We start from the raw sequence: 24239 nt of genomic DNA, 5'->3' as shown, positions 1-24239 counted from the left end.
ACATGTGCGGGTTGTGGACAAGAAGGCCACGTCATATCCGTCTGCATGCGACGCCGCCTGATCCAGACGCCGGTCGGCGAAGAAGCGTCCCCAGCGGTGATCACTCAGATCCCTGTCACATATGCGAAGGTTGCCCAGGAAGGTAGCACCTCTACACAGGGACTTCCTGCTTCGTTGACGTCGTCTGATCAGGTAGATGCAACCGCTCCTGAAATTCCTTCTGAGGTGCCACCGTCACCAGATCCTGGCCTGCCGAATCATCGCAGCACTGTGAATGAAAATGCTACTGAGATGGACGTTGATCCGGGAGTGGTACCTACTTCTGCTTTCCTTCAGACTGGTCCGGAGTCAGACGAAAGCCACCCGCAATCGGACACTGAACGACCTGTTCGAAAACAAGGGTCGACACGAAAGAGAAAGAAACGTAGCCGTACACCCCCTGATGAATCCTTTCTACAGATGGATACGAGGGATGCAGACCCGAAGATGGACGACAAACCGCTCTTTGGTGACCAAATGACTGATGCGAAAGACCCGCCACAGGCGACCACTGGCAACGAACACCCCTCCTTACTGGCGCCGTCGCCCCCAAAGATCGACATTGAAGAGAGCCTATCCGATGAGACGAAAACTACGTCTCCTCTCCACGTGGATGATGTGCACAGCCGATGCCCTACCGCAGTATCAGTCTCCTGGGCAGACAACGTGGAGATCGAAGGGACTGGGGTGGACGGTGCTGATGATGGGGCACCCCCATCGCTTGCGTCCGCGCCCGCGCCTGCACACTCTCTACAATAGCAGCCTCTTCAGCGGACCGGCAAGATCGACGATCTCTCGCTCCTGAAGAAGAAGCCCCACCTGTGCCTGTGGGACTCCAACACCAGCATTATCGTGTCGCAACGATTAACCTCGCGACTATTCGTGCACCCCACAAACTTGCGCTGCTCCGCGATATGATTTATGATGCGGACATAGATATTGCGCTTTTTCAGGAAGTGCACGTCGCCGATTTTTCACCACCACATGGCTTCACGGTGCATCTTTCTCCCGCTTCGGACACCGGTAGTGGTGTTGCCATCATCTTACGCGAAGGTCTTCCTGCCGAAGATGTCCTATACCTCCCCAACGGCAGAGGTATGGCCCTTACTCTCTTTGGTGTACGTATCATCAAAATTTATGCGCCGTCGGGCTCCGGCCACCGTCGTGAACGCAATGCCTTCTTCGCGAATGAAGTTACACCCCTTTTTATGGGACCACACGATGACTGGGTCATGGGTGGAGACCTCAACTGCACCCAGCGACCTCAGGATCAATTGCCGCGTCACTCACCATGCGCAGCTCTGGAAACAGTAGTCACGCGGCTACAATTTGTCGACACGTGGAGACATGTTCACGGTGATCTTTTGGGCTTTACGTACTACACTGCGCACTCCTCTAGCCGACTGGATCGCATCTACATCTCGCGATCCCTAATTCAACACACTCGACAGGCTGAAATCGGGCCTGTTGCTTTCTCAGATCATGAGGCTTACTTCTGTGATGTTGTTCTCACACGACAGGCAGTATGGCACGGACGTGGTTTATGGAAACTGAATACGGCACTTCTTAATTCACCTGACTGTCGACTTCTAATAGAAGATACTTGGATCACATGTAATAGACGCCGACCCACGTATCCGTCTACCATATCCTGGTGGATCCAGTGTGCAAAACCTGCATTTCGAAAAACTTTAATACGGTATGGCAAAGATGTTGTCTTCTGGAGGAAGAGCACTATGGACTTTTACTACAGGATCCTACGAGAATGCTCCACGATGCCAGCCTCCCCTGAACGCCATACAAGGATGAACCATGCTGAAGCCCAAATCTCCAATCTCATGCGAAGGCATTTGGAAGGAGCGATAGTAAGTTCTCGTACTGCTGATCGCATTCCTCATGAACATCCGTCGATGTACCATATCATCCAAGAACGCCAAAATCGACGCCAAAAATTGATTCACTTCCTAACAGATCAAGAAGGGCGTCGCTACGTAACCCAATCTGCAATAGGGAATGTGCTTCACGCCCACTACCAGCAGCTATACGCCGCAATTCCACATTCCCCAGAGTTGATCGAGGAAGTCACACAGCTCAACTTCGGTGGTATCCCAGGAGATGCGGCGATTGAATTGATGTCAGAGGTGACTGATGAGGAAGTCCGCGATGCGATCCGGGCAGGAACCATCAATCGCTCCCCAGGACCCGACGGTCTTCCCCTCGAATTTTATCGCACCTTCCGTGATTTGTTTGAGTCCACCTTCACCTCCATCTGTCGGGAAATGATGTCTCCGGAAGTACCTGTGCCGGACGCTTTCGTGGAAGGAATTATTATTCCTGTACATAAACCGCATGGTGGCAACAATATCAGTGATTATCGGCCCCTCACCCTCCTTAACAGTGATATGAAAATATTCACTCGCCTTTTGGCAGCACGACTTAAAAACGTCGCCCGATATGTTGTGTCGCCAGACCAAGCATCTTTGGGAGGGGATAATAATTTCCGCACGGCTTTATGTCGCTACAGGGATATGATCGCCGTTACCCAGGCACAACGCCTCTCTGGGGCACTTGCGTCTTTGGACTTTAGTCAAGCTTTTGATAGGGTTGACTATTCGTTCCTTACGGCCGTTCTCCACCATATGGGTTTCCCAGTCGCCGTTATCACGGTAGTGATGCGCCCTCTGCGGAGTGCCTCATCCAGGATTATGTACAATGGCAGACTCACTCCACCAATAATAATAGGTCGATCCGTACGTCAAGGTTGCCCTCTATCAGCAATTTTGTACGCCTTTTCTTTGGAATCCTTGCTATGTGGACTAAACGTTTGGTAGGGTTTTCCATAGATCGCTACCGATTCTGTTGCACGGCCTATGCTGACGATGTTGTCATCTGTTTACGTAATGCCGACGAGGTTCGAGCTGTTTTGACGTGGGTAGCGACTTATGGTGAGGCGTTGCGTAGCTCTTTAAACGTACGTAAGTCACAAGTTATGTTCATTGGCACGGGAATTCCCGTGGAGTGCGTTACACCTCTCACCACCGTTGATACCATTCGTTGTTTGGGGATAGATTTTTCATCTGATCTCCGGCGTTCAGCCACCATCAACTGCCGACGCCTCCTTTTAATGATCAGAGCAGGTCTTATGGACCATCGCCTTCGATGCCTAGATATTCTCCAACGAGCTCGATATGTCAATATATATATCGCATCCCGAGTTCCCCATGTAGCAGCCGGCCGCGGTGGTCTCGCGGTTCTAGGCGCGCAGTCCGGAACCGTGCGACTGCTACGGTCGCAGGTTCGAATCCTGCCTCGGGCATGGGTGTGTGTGATGTCCTTAGGTTAGTTAGGTTTAAGTAGTTCTAAGTTCTAGGGGACTAATGACCACAGCAGTTGAGTCCCATAGTGCTCAGAGCCATCTGAACCATTTTTGAACCCATGTAGCACAAGTTCTACCTTTCCCGCTTACTGTGGCACGTCGCATGTTGGCAGCGATGGCATCTTTCGTCAGCTCTGGGCTGTTGTTCAAAGTTAACTATGCAACCCTTACTCTTCCCCGTGAACGAGGTGGGATAGGACTGTTTCACGTGCCGGATAGAGCTCGCGCCCTATTTGTCAGCTCCCAGATGACGGTATGGACACGTTGCCCAACGAGCCTCACTGGTCTCCTCCTGTCGGCATACTCGCCGGTCTCACTGTCAGCCCCAGTGATGATCTCGGATGTTCCGGCCCAGTTCCATTATATACGGTACTTCTTTCTGGAACTCAGTTATCTACGCCTCACCTTACCAAGACAGCTTTTACTCAAGACAAAGGCAGTATACAATGTCCTGCAATTAGGTCGTCCACCTAACCCGATTAAACACAAGTTCCCCCAGGTTGACTGGCGTCATGTATGGCGCGCGGTGTTCGCCTGTTACCTTGACACGAATGTTCAATCTGTCTGGTACCTAACTGTCAATGGTAAGCAAATCAACCAATTTCGCCTTCATCGTATCCACCTCGCTCAATCACCTCTATGTTCCACGTGTGGGTAACCAGACAATGATGAACATCGGTTTGTTTGCGGACCGGGGGCGGAGGTTTGACACTTGGTTCGACGTATTGTGGCTTTTCTAACGCGGGACATTCCGGATCGGATTACTCCCCTTTCATTATTATTTCCGGAACGTGACTATTTTCCTCGGACAAAGACAAATGCTGTGAATTGGATTCGCGTACATGCCATTCACTACTTATGTGGACAAACTGCAAACTCGGTACTCGATTTGTGGACATTCCTCAATGGCCGTCATTATGTCGTTGTCCGTCACCCAAAATACAGACAATTTTTCTCGAACTTCCTTGGGAGTGCTTTCCACGAGCCGCCTCGCAGCTGGAATGTGTTAAGCCAAGAGAGAAGAAGGTTTCCTGTTTGAACCAATGAACATTTCTGAACAATTGAACGGAACACATCAATTTCGAGAAGACGTGATTCAACATATTACCAGCGGGGCGCAGAAGGCCTCTGATCACTTACACACACAAAAAAAAAAAGTTCTGAAAAAGGAAGATTTTGTTTTGTGTGTAAGGATAGCCCTAACCTTGATTTCCCATATTTCTCCTGGTATATAGGCAGCTCTCTGGGGTAAGTTTAGTCAGGAGCCAACGCCTGAAGTGGACCAGATTTTTTTACTATAGGATGAAAAGTGGCGGTGGCACTTTTTTTTGTAGTTCTATTTTATGAAAGGGTTTTCAAAAAGAAAAGAAAATGTTAAAAAAAGGATAGATAGAGCGTCTGCCAAAAAAAAGTGGTAGTGTATTCAGATCACAAATATGTTTAAGGAAAAGATCCAGGGTTCGGTTCCTGCTGGTTCCCCTATCCTAGTATAAAAAAACCGCTGATGTAAGCCTAACAAAAGGAATGGGCCGAAATGGCCACGTAGACGAGAGATTTATGATCACACAAAGACCAGTACTCTGTGAGCTTCCTAACGCAAAAAAAAAAAAAAAAAAAAAAAAAAAAAAAAAAAAAAAAAAAAATCCGCCAACTGCCGTGAAAGTCAGCACCAAACACAAACGCTAGACAGTGCCTTCGTTGCGCAGAGGTTTTCCAGCCTCCACCTGCCTAGACAGTAACCACTAAGGAAAGGGACGTTTTCTTTATCAAGGCGCCTCACTTAACAAGAAGGAACCGTTCAAATTTTCAGCATTTTGTAGCGATTGTTGCCACTTTGGAGAAATTACTAAATAGATCGGGTTATGGGATGTATAAGGAATCTGGCCACGGTAGTCTCTGTACTCCAAGTGATCACCCACCTACTAGACACGTCGTGACTCTGGCTTGGGATGTACCGTCACAATATGCTAACGCACATGTACGTGAATTAAACAGTAAACTTGTGGTTAGATCTTATGGGCGCGAACTGCTGACGCCATAGGTCCCTAAACTTACACACTACTTAATGGTTCAAATGGCTCTGAGCACTATGGGACTCAACATCTTAGGTCATAAGTCCCCTAGAACTTAGAACTACTTAAACCTAACTAACCTAAGGACATCACACACACCCAGGCCCGAGGCAGGATTCGAACCTGCGACCGTAGCAGTCCCGCGGTTCCGGACTGCAGCGCCAGAACCGCACGGCCACCGCGGCCGGCCACACTACTTAATCTAACTGAAACTGACTTACGCTACGGACAACACAGCCACGCGTGCCCGAGGGAGGACTCGAACCTCCGACGTGTACGTGAACCAATAAATTACGAATCTTTCCTTCTCTAAAATAATATTTATTCTTATTTTACGAATTTACATAGTTAATTCAACATTGTGGATCGGAACTGATTTGGCAATCCAGTTCACTGTGGCAAGGTGTTAATGGAAGGCCGACCCCGAGTAAAGGGAAGCCTCGTTCGTCTGGCTGTTGCCGGCCGCTGTGGTCGAGCTGTTCTAGGCGCTTCAGTCCGGAACCGCACAGCTGTTGCGGTCGCAGGTTTCAATCCTGCCTCGGGCATGGATATGTGTGATGTCCTTAGGTTAGTTAGGTTTAAGTAGTTCTAAGTCTAGGTGACTGATGACCTAAGATGTTAAGTTCCATAATGCTTGGAGCCATTCGAACCATTTTCGTCTGCCTGTTGTTGCGTCTTGATGTTGACAGGAGTCCACCGGTTTGTTGTCGTAAACAGTCTGTTGACCGGCCAGGTGGCAGACGTTCACCAGTATTCTCTTCGAGGCTGTATTTAATGTTGTGATCGATAATACCCACAAAATTTTCTCCATATGTTGGCATATTCGTTGTCTTCTCATGTCGGTGCCATGGATAAATTAACAATTATAATTTCGCGATGTACCGCAGGCGATAGATTGAGTGCGCTGTGTGGGTGACTGTTCATGTAGTGATAGATCTGTTGCAGGCAAGGAATGGCTTGAAGCCTGGTGCCGTAATCGTTGTTGCGGGGAAATGCTTTGCAGGCTTCTGATTATCAGCTTGAATATTAGTTTACTAGCTTTAACACAGATTCTTGTGCTGCAGAGGGTCTGGTTCACTGCACAGGTAACAGGCGTCTGTCGTAATCAGTTTTTTATTGGTCGCTACCATCCTGCTAACAACAATGAACCACTCGCTGCGAACTTCTAGTGACAAGAAATGCGATTAGACAAATTGCCATACGATATTTCAGCGGTATTGCGCAAATTTCGATTCAGTGATGTTCTTGAGTGGAGTGTTATTGCGCCATATACTTTCTTCACAGTCTTTACTCTGGGACTGAGGGTGCTTCCTTTTATGTAACTCATCGGTATCTAATATTGTCGCATGTAGCCGAGTCAAAATGAAATAACTGCGTGGTCCAATGGCGCTGTTTGGGACTCCGGTCTGTATTTATGGAAAAAGACGGTTATCTGGCTGGCCGGGTTGTTTTCTGTAATTCGGAATCTCCTGTGGATCAGCAGAGCAACACACTTTGACATGAAATCGATTATGCCATGGCATCTTTGTTCTAGTTTTAGAGTGCATATGGTGTATGCAAACTTAAAAATCTCTCCACGCTACAGCAGTCAAGAGAACGCCTATATTACAGGTCGATCAAGTTCTTTGTGCAGTTTTAGAATTTGAGTCATAAACAAAGATTCTGATAGTGAATACATACTTAATAACTTCGTCTTCTCCGTCAATGCTTCTTGCCGAGTTTGCTTTAGCTAGTGGTCTGGTACATAGTTAAGTTCGACATTTGTAATCTGCCATTATTTTAGTACTGGCTTGTAGTTACTGGGTATTTGCTGTGTAGGAACTCATTAATGATTGCTAAATAGAAAGCAAAGGCTACGTTCTTCTTGTAGTAACAGTCTACACACATGATAGCCCGCATACAAACAAAAGCACGAATACGACCACAGAGTATCCGCGACAGCGTACTCTGTCTCTCCCTTCAGTGGTCAGCTAAGACATGGAGCCATGGAGGTGGATTGACGAGAAGCGTTGCAGCCAAACACGTAACTAGCAGGCGAGGTGCGCCCGGCGACCGTCGCCAGCTCTCCTTTAAATTAAAAGGGACGTGCGTAGTACGTTTCGCCATTATGCAGCAGTCCACAAAAACGGAACTAAAACTCGTAAACAAGAGCAGTGGTGCGAGGTGATAATTGTAACGCACGAGTACAAACAGAGTCATAAGCCGAACAAGTAAACTGATCCATACATCTGAAACACAGCAATGGTCTACACCGAAAACTAACAGTTGAATAAGAGAACTGACACAGGATACAGTACAGAAACAACACACACACACACACACACACACACACACACACACACACACACACAAAATCACTCCATCACACACAGATACTCAAAGTCGTCAAGGCCTGGAAGCGGAGCCAAGACCATGAAACAGGGACACAAAATCAGTCGGCATTGCAGCAGTGAATTGTGGTCAGAACTCTACTTCCTTGCAACGGGTTAGCAGCTTCACAGTTGCAATCTTCAATCTTCCCTTCACGTTTTAACTGCGATTTATAACTCATTACCTTGACATGACTGGATGATATTCACTGCTCTGAATGTCACCAATTAAGATGAAAAAATGACATGTATTCATAACACCAGGCAAGGCGTCTTTGTATGGGTCAGCAGCAATAATCATACACAAACACACAATTTTTTTCTTTCTTGGCCACACTTCGTTATTCCTGATTTTCACCACGCGTTTCGGCTAGCTGAAGCGTGTAATCAAAATAAGAACAAATTAATTGTGATCGAGACGCAAAAAATTTGAATGTTTGATTAAGTTACTGACTTACGTTATTTTATTTTTTATATTTTTGACGGAAAGTTCACGTGGGTATTTCACAATGCCGTTACCGGTCTGGTCTGGAGTGGTCAAAATTACATATGATCTCCTCACTAATATAGAAACTAATCTTCACATCCTGAAACACAGCATAGTCTGCAACGAAAACTAACAGTAGAATAAGCATCCGCTACAATTTTCAAAACATTATCACAATATGCGATACATTCTCGCGACACATGTGAACAAGATGGCGTAATGTTTCGAATTACGAAAAAGGTGCTAAAGTTATCCTTTTCTGTGTTCAAAAACAACTGTAATTCCGACCAACGAACGTGAGTGCATCACAAATTGCGTAACAACCTAGTTCGCCCCAACACTGTATTAACAACGATACCGCACTTCCCATCAGTATAACGCTGACGTGTATAGGTTACTTTTTATATCTGGTAACAGCAGTCACTCATACCGTTGCTGACGAGATGCTACCTGCCGAAGAAACGCCAGAAAAGAAAAGAAAATATTCCGAAAATAACAGCAACAAAATGAAACACCATTCATTGGCTGAAAGTAAATAAGTTATTGTGGCTCTATTCAAGGAAGACAATATTTCGAACCAAAAATCACACATGTAACGATGTTCTAAACTGTATACAACACTGCCGTTATTCCATGTTTTAGGATAAAGAGAAATACCCAGAAATGAGGGCGATATTGTCGCTGAAAGTAGTTTGGGAAAGGAAAAAAACCTAAAATAAATGAAAACAAAAGTGTTTTGCATCACGGCGGACTCACAAGCCTATGTAGATGTTCTCACTTAACCACGAACCAATGAAAGGGTTTCAATGATATATTCGATTCTGTAATTAAGAAATACAGCTTCCACTTAAAATGCACTACAGTTTACTTATACCGAGTTATTTCTGTTTGAAAGTACTTTCGCAATGCGTGAGTGACGGAATTGACTCTCTAATCAGGATGATCTGATTAGACTGTAAGGTTCTGTTGCAGTAAAACAAAACGAGAGCTTTATTTGCGCTAAAATTAAAATTTTTGTTATTCAAAAAGGTATAGAGCGCGAGCTTTAGTGAGATGGTTATTTCGTTAGAATTCTGTTTGCGGGTGCAAAAAATGTGGAGCTGAAAGTTTCTTTGACTGCTGAGAAATCCTTGGAAATACAACTGACGTTATGCAGAACAAAAGATTATTTGGTTGCAAGTCAAATAAATTATTTTTCTTTATTAATTTTGTAAACCTACACGTCTAATGAATGGCAGGGTCTCTTTGAGGCCATAGCGATCAAGCGGTTTATCGAATAACTTATCGTACTGAAATGCCTGGGCTAGAAGGACAGAGCGGATTAGGTTGTGGAAAGGGGCCAAAATAAGCTGCTGTCAGTTGCACTTAATATACAAACTTTATTCATCAACAAACAATATTACAACAAGGATACAAAACACTCAAAACTTTAACCGGCATTGATTAACTTTAGATCGGCTGAAGGCCACACTCAAAATCCAAGACACAAGGCTAAAGCAATAAATCGAAATACAAGGTTCTTCTAGAGATTTCACCCGAGAATATTTTCTAAATCTTCAATCTAAACAGGCGGAAGGCCTCAGCAATTTAATTTTAGTGGAACTTGGCTGGAGGCCGCATACTAAGCAATAAGAAGAGTTTCAATCAAAAGGCAGAAGGCCTTATCTTAAAACATTTCATATAAAATTCGGTTGAAGGCCCCTATTATGAATAACAACAATCTCATGCGTTAAGGGCAAGACAAAAACATTAATTTAAGAGATATTGATATTAGGCTGAAGGCCACACATCAACCAAATAACTAAAACCCAAACAGGGAAATTACTATATAACACACAAGGAACTGCGCTCAGAAGTTTCCAAGGGTCAGCCTGGGACTGTAACACTAACGGCCGTTTAGGTGAGACAGGCAGCCTGTCCAACGACTTCTTTATCTGGAGGTAACCCAACCGACAGACAGCAGACCGACCAATCAACAAAATCAGTTCCGCTCCACAATACCAGCAAAACGACCACAAGATTTCAATACAAAGACACACAGAATATTGGCGCCCACAACGACCACCAACACCTCAGCTGTCTAACTACATGCCACGCTGGACAGCAACAAGACGAAGAGGAAAATACACTGCGGAAAATTACGTAACCGGAACGTCAACGGCCACAAGGCAGAAGACACCGCTGGTCAACTTCAATAACAGGGATTAAATTAAGTTAAACTCCACAGGAAGATGGCTGGAATCTTAGCAGACTTGAATACACACGTTGTTAGCAGAATGAGATATTTACTCTGCAGTGGAGTGTGCGCTGATATGAAACTTCCTGGCAGATTAAAACTGTGTGCCGGACCGAGACTAGGATCCGGCCAGGGTGGCCGAGCGGTTCTAGGCACTACAGTTTGGAACTGCGCGACCGATACGGTCGCAGGTTCGAATCCTGCCTCGGGCATGGATGTGTGTGATGTCCTTAGGTTAGTTAGGTTTAAGTAGTTCTAAGTTCTAGGGGACTGATGACCTCAGCATTTAAGTCCCATAGTGCTCAGAGCCATTTGGACCAACCGACACTCGGACTCAGGACCTTTGCCTTTCGCGGACAAGTGCTCTACCAACTGAGCTACCCAAGCACGACTCACGCCCCATCCTCATAGCTTTACTTATGCCAGTAGATCTTCTGTAAATTTAGAAGGTAGGAGACGATGTACTGGCAGAAGTAAAGCTGTGAGGACGGGGCCTGGGTCGTGCTGGGGTTGCTCAGTTAGTAGAGCACTTGCCCGCAAAAGGCAAAAGTCCCGAGTTCGAGTCTCGGTCTGGCACACAGTTTTAAACCCTGGAAGTTTCTTTTAACACACGTTGTTGCCCGCGGGGATGTCCCAGAAGCGACAACCAGGATCACACGAGGAAATATAAACAATTGAGGCTCGATAGTAGGTTAAGTAAGGGCTGAACGTTCATGTGGGTGATAAACTTCGTAGCACTCGCAAGCAGCACCTCACACATCAACCGCGCGTGCACTCCGCCAGCGGTCCCGTCCAGAGTACTCGCGACGGAGACTTCCTTGCTGCTCCACGCCAACCAACCGACTGCCCAGGCCCCGAAACGGTGAAAGAAACAATTATACGTCGGCCGATGAGACAACCAACCGAACGAACAACCAACGGTCGTCCTGCTCCAGTCTCCATTCGTCAGACAGTTCATGTGTGTCGCCAGCGGTCGGCGAGCACTGGCTGTCCGCCCCTCACCGGCGCTCCGTCTCCGACTTCACTGCTGCTGAGTCCCGACTGCACTGCTGGTCCATCTCCAACCGACCGCCAGACACACGACGACCCGGAAATACTATCGGTCGCTCCAGAGATGGCACGACAGTGCACTTATCGATACGCTTTGCTGCTGCCGCTCACGGGAAAGTAAGGCAGGAAGTTAGTGACTCCAGTAAATGGAATAAGAAAACGAGGAGGCAGTACCGTAATAGAAGATGACAAACAATAAATGGCATGAACACTAGCCGTGCACGACTCATGTACGTTATGTAACCGGCACATATTCGCGAGATTCCTGATATCAAGTTGCATCTCGTGAAAGTTTCACACATTTCACAGTTCAGAAGCTGTTTAAAAGACAGAATTACTGCGGAAGTTATTTCCGAGTATTCTTTTGAAATGTAAGTGCCTTTGTTTCTGTCAGAATAGTTTCAGATGAGCATGAGTTTTATTCCATAAACAGAATAATTAGGCAAGCTATTTTTTCTCCTTTTACGTACAGTGTGGATACCATATTTTCTGCAAGAAATAGAAACCATCAAATGAAGTCAGCACAAGTAATCCAAAATTTAAATCAATAATTTCTGATTATCCCGAAGTAGAAGCTCTCGTTGATGATGAAGGCAGCAGTGATTGAGACACCAATGGTTCTCAGTGATCCCGTATCTTCAAATGTCACAAGTAAATAGCGCGATGGAGGATCAGACAGACGACAGAAGTGCTGATTTATATATTTGTCGCTATGGAGCATAGGGGAGTAAAACATCTCAACCATTGTACAGAATTCGAGTACACAGTAACATGGAAATGCAAGCTATCCCAGCAAGATTTACTATAGCTGTCTCTCCGAATGACATATGGGATATTTTATCTTACAAAGCACGTCAGAAGGAATCCTGCTTTGCTAGTGTAAAGGAAGAAGAATGGTACAGTGCGACCTTCGTGGGAATGAATGGCTTTCGTGGACTCCTGATTATTGTCGGTGTTATGGATACCAAAAGCTTTACCCTGTGTACTTGCGCAGATGTTCAGTTAACAAATCTGAAGATGTACGGGGTGTTTGTTTTAACTTAAAATAGCTAAATCCCAGGTGATCAAAAAGTCACTATAAATTTGAAAACTTAATAAACCACGGAATAATGTAGATAGAGAGGTAAAAATTGACACACATCCTTGGAATGACATGGGGTTTTATTAGAACAAAAAAAAAGTATTGCTAGACGCGTGAAAGATCTCTTGCGCGTGTCGTTTGGTGATGATGGTGTGCTCAACCGCCACTTTCGTCATGCTTGGCCTCCCAGGCCCCCAGACCTCAGTCCGTGCGATTATTGGCTTCGAGGTTACCTGAAGTCGCAAGTGTATCGTGATAGACCGACATCTCTAGGGATGCTGAAAGACAGCATCCGACGCCAATGCCTCACCATAGCTCCGGACATGCTTTAAAGTGCTGTTCACAAGATTATTCCTCGACTACAGCTATTGTTGAAGAATAATGGTGGACATATTGAGCATTTCCTGTAAAGAACATCATATTTGCTTTGTCTTACTTTGTTACGCTAATTATTGCTGTTCTGATCAGGTGAAGCGCCATCTGTCGGACATTTTTTTAACGATTGTATTTTTTTGGTTCTAATAAAACTCCATGTCATTCCAAGCATGTGTGTCAATTTGTAACTCTCTATCTACATTATTCCGTGATTTATTCAGTTTTCAAATTTATACTGACTTTTTGATACCCGATATATCAAAAACGAAACGAAACGAAGTAAATGTTGTAGGTGAAAAGCTAATTTAGGAGGGGACATTGTTCTACAACTAACCGCCCTCTAACCACCCTTACAGCATGAGTGGGGTTAACTTTGTATTTTCAAATGGGAACTCCTCAGTTTTATTTCACACTCGGATTCCATGCGAAAAATTTATACTGTTCCCTCAAATCATTGTTTCCCATTAGTGGTAGATGGCACTGTAATCGACAAATATTAAGTGTACCTGTCTTTGCAATTAAGAACCGACCCATTTGATTCTACATTTCATTCACGGTGTAGATGAAAACCCTAGTGTCTGGCACATCACTCCGCAAGAACCAAAGGAGCACTGAATCGCTATTGCAATGGTCGCTGGGTCGGGAGAAATGGTCCGGTAACGTGTCCCGCCGGATCACCCGACCTTACGTCACCTGATGTTTTCTTGCAGGGATACCTGAAGGACAAGGTGTATGCGGAAGTACCAGCTATTTGACAGAACATGTTTAAACATACCAGAAGTGCTTGCGCAATCATTCCCCCAGATACGCTTTTAAGCTGCGTGCATACATTCCACGAACGAATTATTACATGTATCTAAATGGAAGGTACTCACCGAAATCGAACAGACCAACGGTGAAGGGTAAAAGGACTCACAGAACTCAAACACCCCAATGGTGAGAGGCAGGGGAAGCCACCGATATCAACCGTCCCGGTGGGAATCGAAAACTGATACACCCACGTCGTTCCTGAATTACCGTAAACGTAGTTTCTAACCAGACATTGAAATGACTGACCACATTATGCTGTGCGTCGGTTCGTAATTACAAAAACAGATACACCTGATATTTGACGATTACTGCTCTGTCTACCATGAATGAAGATGATGGTTTAAGTAAACTGTATGTATTTTTTGATATCGAACCCGAAAATGTAATAAAATTGGGGGTTCCCGTTTGAAAACACAAAGATGACCCCGGCCACTCAGGAGGGTTGGTTAGGAGGTGGCCAGGTGTAGCACAGACAGATGACCTCGTTACTAATAATGCTTAGAACATTTTTCCCACTATGCATGGTTTACGAGGTATTTAGTTGTCTCAAAACAACCAACCAGTAAGCAGGGCCTTCACATTAGATGGCAAATGGACTAGAAGAATAGGAGGAAAAGTTGCAATATGGCACTATTTCGCTGCATTTGGGAACCCTCCACAGAAAATTGTAGACAAATGATGGGTTCTGAAGAAATGCAGAGGAACAACTTGTCCGATTGCGAAGTTTTTGCATGTTTATTCAGTATCTTTCTAACAAAAGTAGATCGAAAATTGGTCAAACAGACTGCAGTGTATAAAAAAAATACTAGAAAAGAACGTAGACGAAGTATTTAGATAGGTTCGGTAAAACTGAAAGATTGTCGTTAAACCTCACGAAAATTACTTTACGATATTGTGTTTCATATCATCCCAAAATAAACGTAAAATATCATAACAAATATTTAGTTATTCATTGTGTATCACGAAACTCTTAATTTATAATTTGATAATATTGTTTTAATGCCAAGTTTTGGTGTTCATTTGCAGGTTGGGGTCTTACGCAATTTTGTGAATACAGCCATCAACGCAACCAAAGGTTAACAATAAGTCCTGTCCTGGACTGAACCCGAGCTAGTGCAAATGAACTGGGCGAATTCCATCACTCTTCTTTTCCGTAGAATTTATCCCATTTAGTAAGGGGTTCACTTTTTTAGAATTTGAAGAACTTTATTTCATTGTTTAACTTTGAGGCCTGATGCCCTTCCTAACCCCGCTGTCACCAGTTTAAACTAAGGGAGGGAAATCTGGCGCGCCATCTGTCTGTGAATCGCGTGAACTTTTTTCTGTGTGTAATGTATTTTAACTGTTTGTGTGTAATATTCTCTGTTGCGGAATCTGGGGACGAGCCCAGCCTTTGCCTAAAAGAACGTGGGAAACCGCCTAAAATCAACATTCAGGCCATAGGCTACATAAGCCCACAGTCATCTATCTGCCGCTTGGACTTCAACCTGATTTGGCTAACCTCCCCGTCTCACTACGTGGCGCACTAACCGACACGCTATATGAGTACTCCTCATAGAGATAGTTCCATTTTTCGTAATTCGCTACTGAGCCTAAAGTTAACACTTATGTATACGTTTGCGGCGTCCAAAGATGTCGTTATACATTGGTTATATTTGGGACCGAATGATTCAATACTCCTTCAGATCTCATATTAACAAATTATAAATGTAAATGATTTAAACTTTCAACCGATTCAAAGACGGGCGTTTCCACTTTCTCGGAGCGCATGGCGACAAACTAGACGGACAAGGATAGACTTCAGCAGTTATATCTCTATATCTCTAGTGTTGCTTCCGCTTTTCACTGCGGGCTTTTGCACTTATCTGGGAAGGAGCCTCTGTAAACGAAAGGTAGCGCTGACTCAAAGTTTCAGACAGGATGAAGGAAGGAGGTGGAGACAAGCATATTCGTGGTCCTGGAGTCACCAGCGTATCCCTGTACTGTTATTGTCATAAAATATGTGATGTAGATTGTGCGTATCAAAAGTACATTGTAGGATATCGACCAACCGAATGAGGCAGAGTGGCTGTTAGAGACACAATATTCCTCATCACATCGGCACTTATCGAACCTCATGCTCTGACAGTTCTCTCACGAATATCATCAGGTGTAGTTTGAATACCTTTATAAACGATGTCTTTTACGAATCCCCACAAGAAAATATACAGAGGCGTCAAGTCTGGCGAAAGAGACGGCCCCGACACATCACCTCCGCGTCCAATCCAACGATTTGGGAATTGTCTCTGCAACTAATTTCTAGTTTGGGTATTGTCTTTGCAACTATTTCTTGCCATTGGTGAAAAATGTGCCGGATACCCATCATATTGATACCACATTCTGTTCCTTGCTTCTAAAGGTATTTCTTCTAATAACAGACCTAATGTATCTGGCAGGAATGCGGTGTACTTTCTACATTTAAGATTTCCTTCGATGAATTAGGGGCCTATAGTTATGTCCTCTGGAAACCCGCACCATATATTCACCGACCACGGTTTTTGCTGTGCAACTTGCCGCAGCCAACATGGATTTCATTAGCCCAAAAATACATGTTATGTAAATTAACATTTCCATGGTTCGTGAACGTAGCCGCGTCAGTAAATAAAATCAAGGTAATAAATATGTTATCCCTCTGAATCTGAAGTTGAGCCCATCGACAGAATTCAGTGTTACATATACAATCCGTTCCAGCCAATTCTTGGAGCAGACTGATATCGTAAGGATGATATTTATGTCGATGCAGAACACGAACTCATTCTTCGACGGATCATTCACATTCGCTTCTTTCGACGATACTCGTCTTACCGTTGCTATTATTGTTGTATTGCCAAACTGTCGAATGGTGTTCATATGTCAGTGGCTCGTTGGATGCCGTATTCGGCGAATATTTGCTATTTGCACGATATTTGAGAGATAATTGACAGAGCATGTCCTTCCATAAGTGCTGAAGTGATAAGGAATGCCGCTCAATCGATGATAAGAAGGTTGCAGTACTGCATTGATACTAATTGTCATCACTTCGAACACCTTCTGTAAATGGACGTTCATGTCATCTTTGATACCTTCGTGGATCTTCGAAGACCTTACTGTTACACGTCATTGGATTCGTCTCGATAGCCACTATCAGCAAATAAGTACCAAACTATAGCATCCCATTTTTTAAAAAAAGTTGAATCTCATATCTCTGAAGCGGACCCACCTAGTAACAAAAAACCAACTTCATATTACGGCCCCTGTTGTCCCATGCAACTTTTGTCCGACAAACTTTTCAGCTCTTATCATACTTTCGGAGCTATTCTAGGTGGCAATAGTTAGTGACGCACCTTGTATACTATGTGTGTATGTTGCCAATATTGTATCTGTTTATTTTCGTTGTATTATGATGACAAATCCCACATAAATGTAAGGTGCTCCTTGGATGAATAAAAAAATAAACATATAAATGGCCTAGTTGTGTCGAGACTTGTTACAAAGTATCATGCCTCAGTTGTCCTGCCTATTATGTATGGAAAACAGGCAGAAACTTCAACACCCTTTTTCAAGAACATGTAAATGCTTTCAGGCTCAAGAATTTCGAGACATCAGTCATTGCACAACATATGTTGGATACGAAACATGTCATTAACAGTCTAGAAAACAATTTGGTAATACTACATAACGAAGCCAATGGTAAGACCCTAAGTCTGCTAGAACAACTGGAGATATACCTCCACAAAATCAATGACAACCTATGTTAAATGAACAGACAGATTTCTCAAGCCATAGTTATTTCAATAATTTTAAAGACCTATTCTAAAGTTATTTCTTGCATATGTCAATTCTTTAGCAGTTATATCTTTTGCACTACGAATAAATTCATCTTTGACAACACCATGTACAAAAACATCTGTAAAGTATTTATAAACATGTGTGTGCAAACGTACATCTTGAATGAAGTGACATGTACTAAAACGACAGAGAAAAGAATGTTTGCCGGTACTAAAACGATAAAAGTACTTTCCTTGGATGATGTGGTAAATTTACACTGTTCATTTTACACTATTTTGCACATATTTTCCGCGTTCGAGTTACGGAATTCATAACCTAACACTGAACCTTATCGTGACAGGAATATACATTTCACCTTATTCAGGAGAAGAAATAAAACATGTGTTAAAACAAATTAATAAAACACGAAAAAGTTGTGACTGAAGGAGTTGTTTAATTCATATCCCAAATGTTTTGAATGCAGTCAAGTTTTAAGCTGCAAAATATACATACAATTAAATTAAAAGATTAGGATTCTTCGGTCTTTCCAAGTTCTTCTCAATTTCAGAAACAGGATATTAATGCTGGAAGTCGTAAATTCGGTGATATTTTTGAAGTAACGTAATGTACTTTAAAGAAAAGTGCTGCACATCACAGTAAGTTTTTTTTTTAATTCTTTTTCCGTTCTGTCCAATCATCTTCAAAGGCTCTGCGTTTGTGACAGATGCCAGTCGACACTGCACAGTTATCCCTTGAACAGGCACCTCATGTCATCAGAAACCTACGGTCAGAAGATATTCGTATAGACGTAATCCGTTTACCAGAATTAAACACAAACAATTAATTGCGATCTGCTTTTTATTAATATATCAAACACGGTAGCTGTGTGGCCTAAATGATGTAAATTATTATTAAAATAATGTAATCATTTATAATCTTTAAAGCAAGGAACGAAACCACCGAGGTCTTAGTAAGTAGTTAAGCTAGTATGTAGTTAAATTTTGAGAGTAAGTGGAACGATAGTGGTCATTAGAGAATTAACGTGTAAATGTTATGTCTTTGAAAATCGTTACTAAATGAAACAATAGCGTAATACGTATAATACAAACTTACTGGCTGTACAGTTACCAGGCAGCACAACTACTTGTATACTGGAATGAGATTTTCACTCTGCAGCGGAGGTGCGTTGATATGAAACTACCTGGCAGATTAAAACTGTGTGCCCGACCGAGACTCGAACTCGGGACCTTTCCCTTTCGCGGGCAAGTGCTCTACCAACTGAGATACCGAAGCACGACTCACGGCCGGTACTCACAGCTTTACTTCTGCCAGTACCTCGTCTCCTACCTTCCAAACTTTACAGAAGCTCTCCTGCGAACCTTGCAGAACTAGCACTCCTGAAAGAAAGGATGTTGCGGAGACATGGCTTAGCCACAGCCTGGGGGATGTTTCCAGAATGAGATTTTCACTCTGCAGCGGAGCGTGCGCTGATATGAAACTTCCTGGCAGATTAAAACTGTGTGCCCGACCGAGACTCGAACTCGGGATCTTTGCCTTTCGCGGCAAGTGCTCACTTGCGTCGGACGGAAGAGAACATCTCAGCTTGTGTAAACACATAGCCGAGATGCTTTTGGGCTTAATGATGGTTTGATCCTGGACCTAAATGGATCGTCTCTAATAAAAAAAGTTGTGATACAACTGTTTATCACATTATGCAGTTTTCAACTTACAATAAATAATTATATGTTTGAAAGGGAAAGATCCTCTTTTTCTGGTTAATACTCCTTCTATTGCTTTACTCGTCCCGTTTCACGTTAATGCTCTCTGTCCAAGCCGATTCCTGTGAGTAGTTTCCGGAACTAAAAAGAGATATCACTTTACGATTGCATTAACCTATTCTTGCCACGTATTTCTTTGGACGTGGGACTGCTAAATTTTTTGAGTGGGCGGGGAATTACAGCTATTTACATTCCTCAGTTTCCCCACTGTGGACGCGTCTTTGGCAGTAGAGCTAATGCAACAACTATCACTATTCCTTCTTTCGTCTGATGCAGAAAACTGGCACAGTATTCGCCTCTTATTTCTCATCTTTTGTATGATAACCTGCAAGAAGATCCTCTTAATCACTTTATTACCAACCTTCCTGACCGTTTAGCCACTTCCGTCCTCTGCTTTCATTAGTGTCTTTTTTCTGTGAAGTGTTGGACTAACGTGTGTTTTGTGGTAACAAATCGAAGTACTGAAAGAACTGAATTTTTTTTTAATTGATCAAGCTTGTCACAGAAATTTCTTTCTGCGTTTGCTGATAGACAATTTTGTGTACATTTTTTATGGTAAATGTGTCGCTCTTTCTTCCGATGTGCATGTGGCGTCTAAAACTCCATACAGCTTCCGTTTCCTATCGCACAATACCAAACCGCGATTTCTCTCGTAGGTTTCACTTGTGTTCAAGATTTTGTGTCGTCCTGGCTGTGGATCATTTTCAAGAAACATACGTTAATGTACTAAGTTACCAATTTTTATCTGTGGAGAACTATTTATAGGCAGTGGAGTATAAGGCTGCTCAGTAACCTTAAAGACATTTCGTAATCTTCGTTGTTGATAATGTATCGTAGGCTAAACGTTAATCATGCTAGCTACTCTAATTTACGCATATGAAGGAAAAATGTTTGCTCTATTTACAGAAAGCACTGTAAACAGTGGTATTCAAGAGATGTGATTTACTCTTGCTTTACGTTGTCAAAATGTACCAAGACAGAATTTTTAAAAAGTTTTATTTGTTCGAAACCAGTAAAATTCCAACTTTCTCATCGCACTCAACTCCTACGACTCTATTTTCGTAATCTTTTCAGAATTTCGAACGCCCTTTTCTTGCTGCAGTCTATATTTATTTTCCAGATGTGTTTCGCCTTTACATTCAGATATCTTCAATGCATTTAATGTCCAGTTACTCGTTTTCAAGCCGACATCTGCGTTTCCTCCCATCTGGTCATAGGCTGTAGTGTCACTTATAAATTTGACCTTATTAGTTTCAGGAATCCTACAATTCCCCGTGTTTGGGATGAAAAGCTTAGCTAAAGAATGGTTAAAGAAGTTTTTATAGTCATTCTCTCAGCCTTAAAGAGTTGGAAAGTCGATTCCAATGACACACATTCTGACTCAGAGATGTGCACTTCTGTTAGTGATAGATCTGTTGTAAATTCGAAAAGCTTTCAACATCAGCGTGCAATTATTGTGCTCTCAAAAGGAAACACGTTTTGTGTGAGGCACCTACATATTCTCCGCCTGTAATCATTACTCTGGCGTGCGTTCGTATAATTTAGTTTCCTAGGCTCAAATCTCAACTGCAGCTACGGGCTTAGTTGGTCATCCCTCGGGGAAATAATTAACACTTAACACAAGCGTGTGCAAGAGAGAGAGAGGTTTTACACGGCGAGACCAGCTAATGCAGATGATGGCGGCCAGGAGGCTGGAGGAAGAAGGGGTAGAGGGTGGGAGGGTTGGAGGGTTAGGAAGACTGATGGCCCCTCTGGCTAAAGCGTGAGGTGCAGGTTGTTCGGGAATAAGCGAGGCGAGGTAGACAGCATTCACCTGGCTGAAGTACATTTATCACTGCATATTGCTTTAAATAGGGTGCTGAACCTAAACCTCATCACACTTCATTCAAATGTCATCAATTGGCAGAGGATTACGCAACGCCGGCACTACCTCGTCGTGCCCAGAGCCGAGATGCTTTAATGATTCCTAAAATACCCAACTTTTTTTTAATCGTTGCCTGGTTTCAGCTGCTTTCCTGTGTCCTGCCGGGCTGACTCTTTGGTCCTACATGAATTTCCTACAATGGCACTTGACGCCATAATCATGTTACTATAATCTGTCGGCAAACTTAAGAGTGAGAACAAGAAAGAATCAATGTTTTCCATACCCAACTACGTCACATGGAGCAGCTAGTGGCTCTCTCTCAAAGCTAAATCACATTTTAAAAGAGTGACCTTTAAATAAGTGATGACATACGTCCCCATATAAAGTGGAATTTTTATGCGTTTACATTGTACAGGATACAGGATTCGGTCTTTCCTCGAATCACAAAATTTTATGCCTACATCGCGAACACATCGACCCTACTGGCAACGCTATTTGAAGGTATCAGTCACATTCATTATGTCTGTACTTCTCTTTCGCTTCCTGCCGCCACTTCAGTTGCTGCAACATACCTCGTGCAGGACGCCAAGTCTCAAGACTTCGCTTTGGACGACGACATCCCGCAATGCATCCGTAAGCAGCGGGTCAACCCCTACGTCCATGCTGTTTTCGGCGGTATGCAGCTCAGCCCCCAAAGGACTTCACGGTAGCCGGCCGGGGTGGCTGAGAGGTTCTAGGTGCTACATTCTGGAACCGCGCGCCCGCTACGGTCGTAGGTTCGAATCCTGCCTCAGGCATGGATGTATGTGATGTCCTTAGATTACTTAGGTTTAAGTAGTGCTAGGTTCTAGTGGACTGATGACCTCAGATGTTAAGTCCCATAGTGCTCAGAGCCATTTGAACCATTTTGCTTCACGGTAAACACCCAGAGGGAACAGAAGACAGCAACATGGGTCACTCCAGACGTGCACCTCTTGATGCATCCACCACACCTTCGATAGGCAATAGGAAAATTTGAGCGTACCGCCGAGCCAGTATTTCTGTCCGTGTGGGGCCTACTTGAGCCTGTTCCGTCTTCAGTAGCCAGCAACTGACGTACTATCACCGTTAGGACACCGCCTCAGATCGACGTCACCTTCGTCACCCGGACGGCTGAGCTCCCGCGACCTGCGCACCTAGCCTTCTGCGACCGTGTAAGCTGCAGATTCCTCGACTTGCACCAAAGGGTGGTTGGGTTTCAGGTTCCGCTGAATAGGTCAGGTGTCCACTATACGCAGGAGGCGGCTACGCGGGTAGCAGGGGCTGTGTGGCGTGGAACGGGCGGTTTTTTAAGTAAGAGGGTCTCGGGAAAACACAAGAAGGCTATCAGTCACAAAGGGTACACGCTGAACACAAGAAAAACGTAGATACGGGAGCCATTGGTATAACAGTTGTTAATTGTCGTAGCTGTGTTGGGAAAGTACCAGAGCTCCAGGAGCTAATACAAAGCACTGATGGTCAAATCGTTATAGGAACTGAAAGCTGGCTAAAGCCGGATGTAAGTTCAGCCGAAATTTTTGCGAAGAACGTAACGGTGTTCCGTAAGGATAGGCTAAACACGGTTGGTGGAGGCGTGTTTGTTGCTGTCAGAAGTAGTTTAACTTGTCGCGAAATTGAAGTAGATACTTCCTGTGAGTTAGTATGGGCAGAGGTCATTGTTGGCAACCAGAATAAAATAATAATGGGATCCTTTTACCGACCTCCCAATTCAGATGATACTGTTGCCGAAAGGTTCAAAGAAAACTTGAGTTTGATTTCAAACACGTATCCGAATCATAGGATAATAGTTGGTGGTGACTTTAATTTACCCTTGATATGTTGGCAAAAATACATGTTTATTTCCGGAGGTACGCATAAAATATCAACCGAAATTGTACTAAACGCATTCTCTGAAAATTATCTCAAGCAATTAGTTCATAACCCCACGCGAATAGTAAACGGTTGTGAAAACACACTTGACCTCTTAGCAACAAATAATCCTGAGTTAGTAACGAGCATCAAAATCGATTCACGAATTAGTGACCACAGGGCTGTCGTAGCAAAATAGAATATTGTAATCCCCAAATACTCGAGAAATAAGCGAAGAATATACCTGTTCAAAAAAGGAGATAAAAATTCACTTGACGCCTTCCAGAGAGAACATCTCCTCTCATTACAAATGAATAATATAAGTTTAGACCAGATGTGGCTTAAATTCAAAGAAATAGTATCGGCAGCAACTGGGAGATTTATACCAAATAAATTAACAAACGACGGATCTGATCCACCTTGGTACACAAAACGGGTTAGAACACAGTTGCAGAAACTACGAAACAAACATGCCAAATTTAAACAGACGCAAAATCCCCAAGATTGGGGATCTTTTACAGAAGCTAGAAATTTCGAGCGGACTTCAATGCGAGATGCTTATAACAGTTTCAATAACGAATCTTTGTCTCGAAACCTGGCAGAAAATCCAAAGCGATTCTGGTCGTATGTGAAGTATGTTAGCGGCAAGAAACAATCAATGCCTTCTCTGCACGACAGAAATGGAGATACCATCGAAGACAGTACTGCCAAAACTTATATACTAAACACAGCCTTCCAAAATGCCTTCACAAAAGAAGACGAAGAAAATATTCCAGAATTCGAATCGAGAACATCTGCCAACAAGAGTAACGCAGAAGTAAATATGCTCGGAGTAGTCAAGCAACTTACATCACTTAATAAAAGCAAGTCTTCTGGTCCAGACTGTATACCAATTAGGTTCCTTTCGGAATATGCTGATGCATTAGCTCCATACTTAACAATCTTATACAACCGATCCGTACCCAAACACTGGAAAGTTGCACAGGTCACACCAATATTCAAGAAAGGTAGCACGAGTAATACACTAAA

Source organism: Schistocerca nitens, chromosome 8 (assembly GCF_023898315.1).
Source record: "Schistocerca nitens isolate TAMUIC-IGC-003100 chromosome 8, iqSchNite1.1, whole genome shotgun sequence".
Lineage (NCBI taxonomy): Eukaryota > Metazoa > Arthropoda > Insecta > Orthoptera > Acrididae > Schistocerca > Schistocerca nitens.
The sequence above is the reverse complement of the archived record's forward strand: the minus strand, read 5'-3'. Positions refer to the sequence as shown.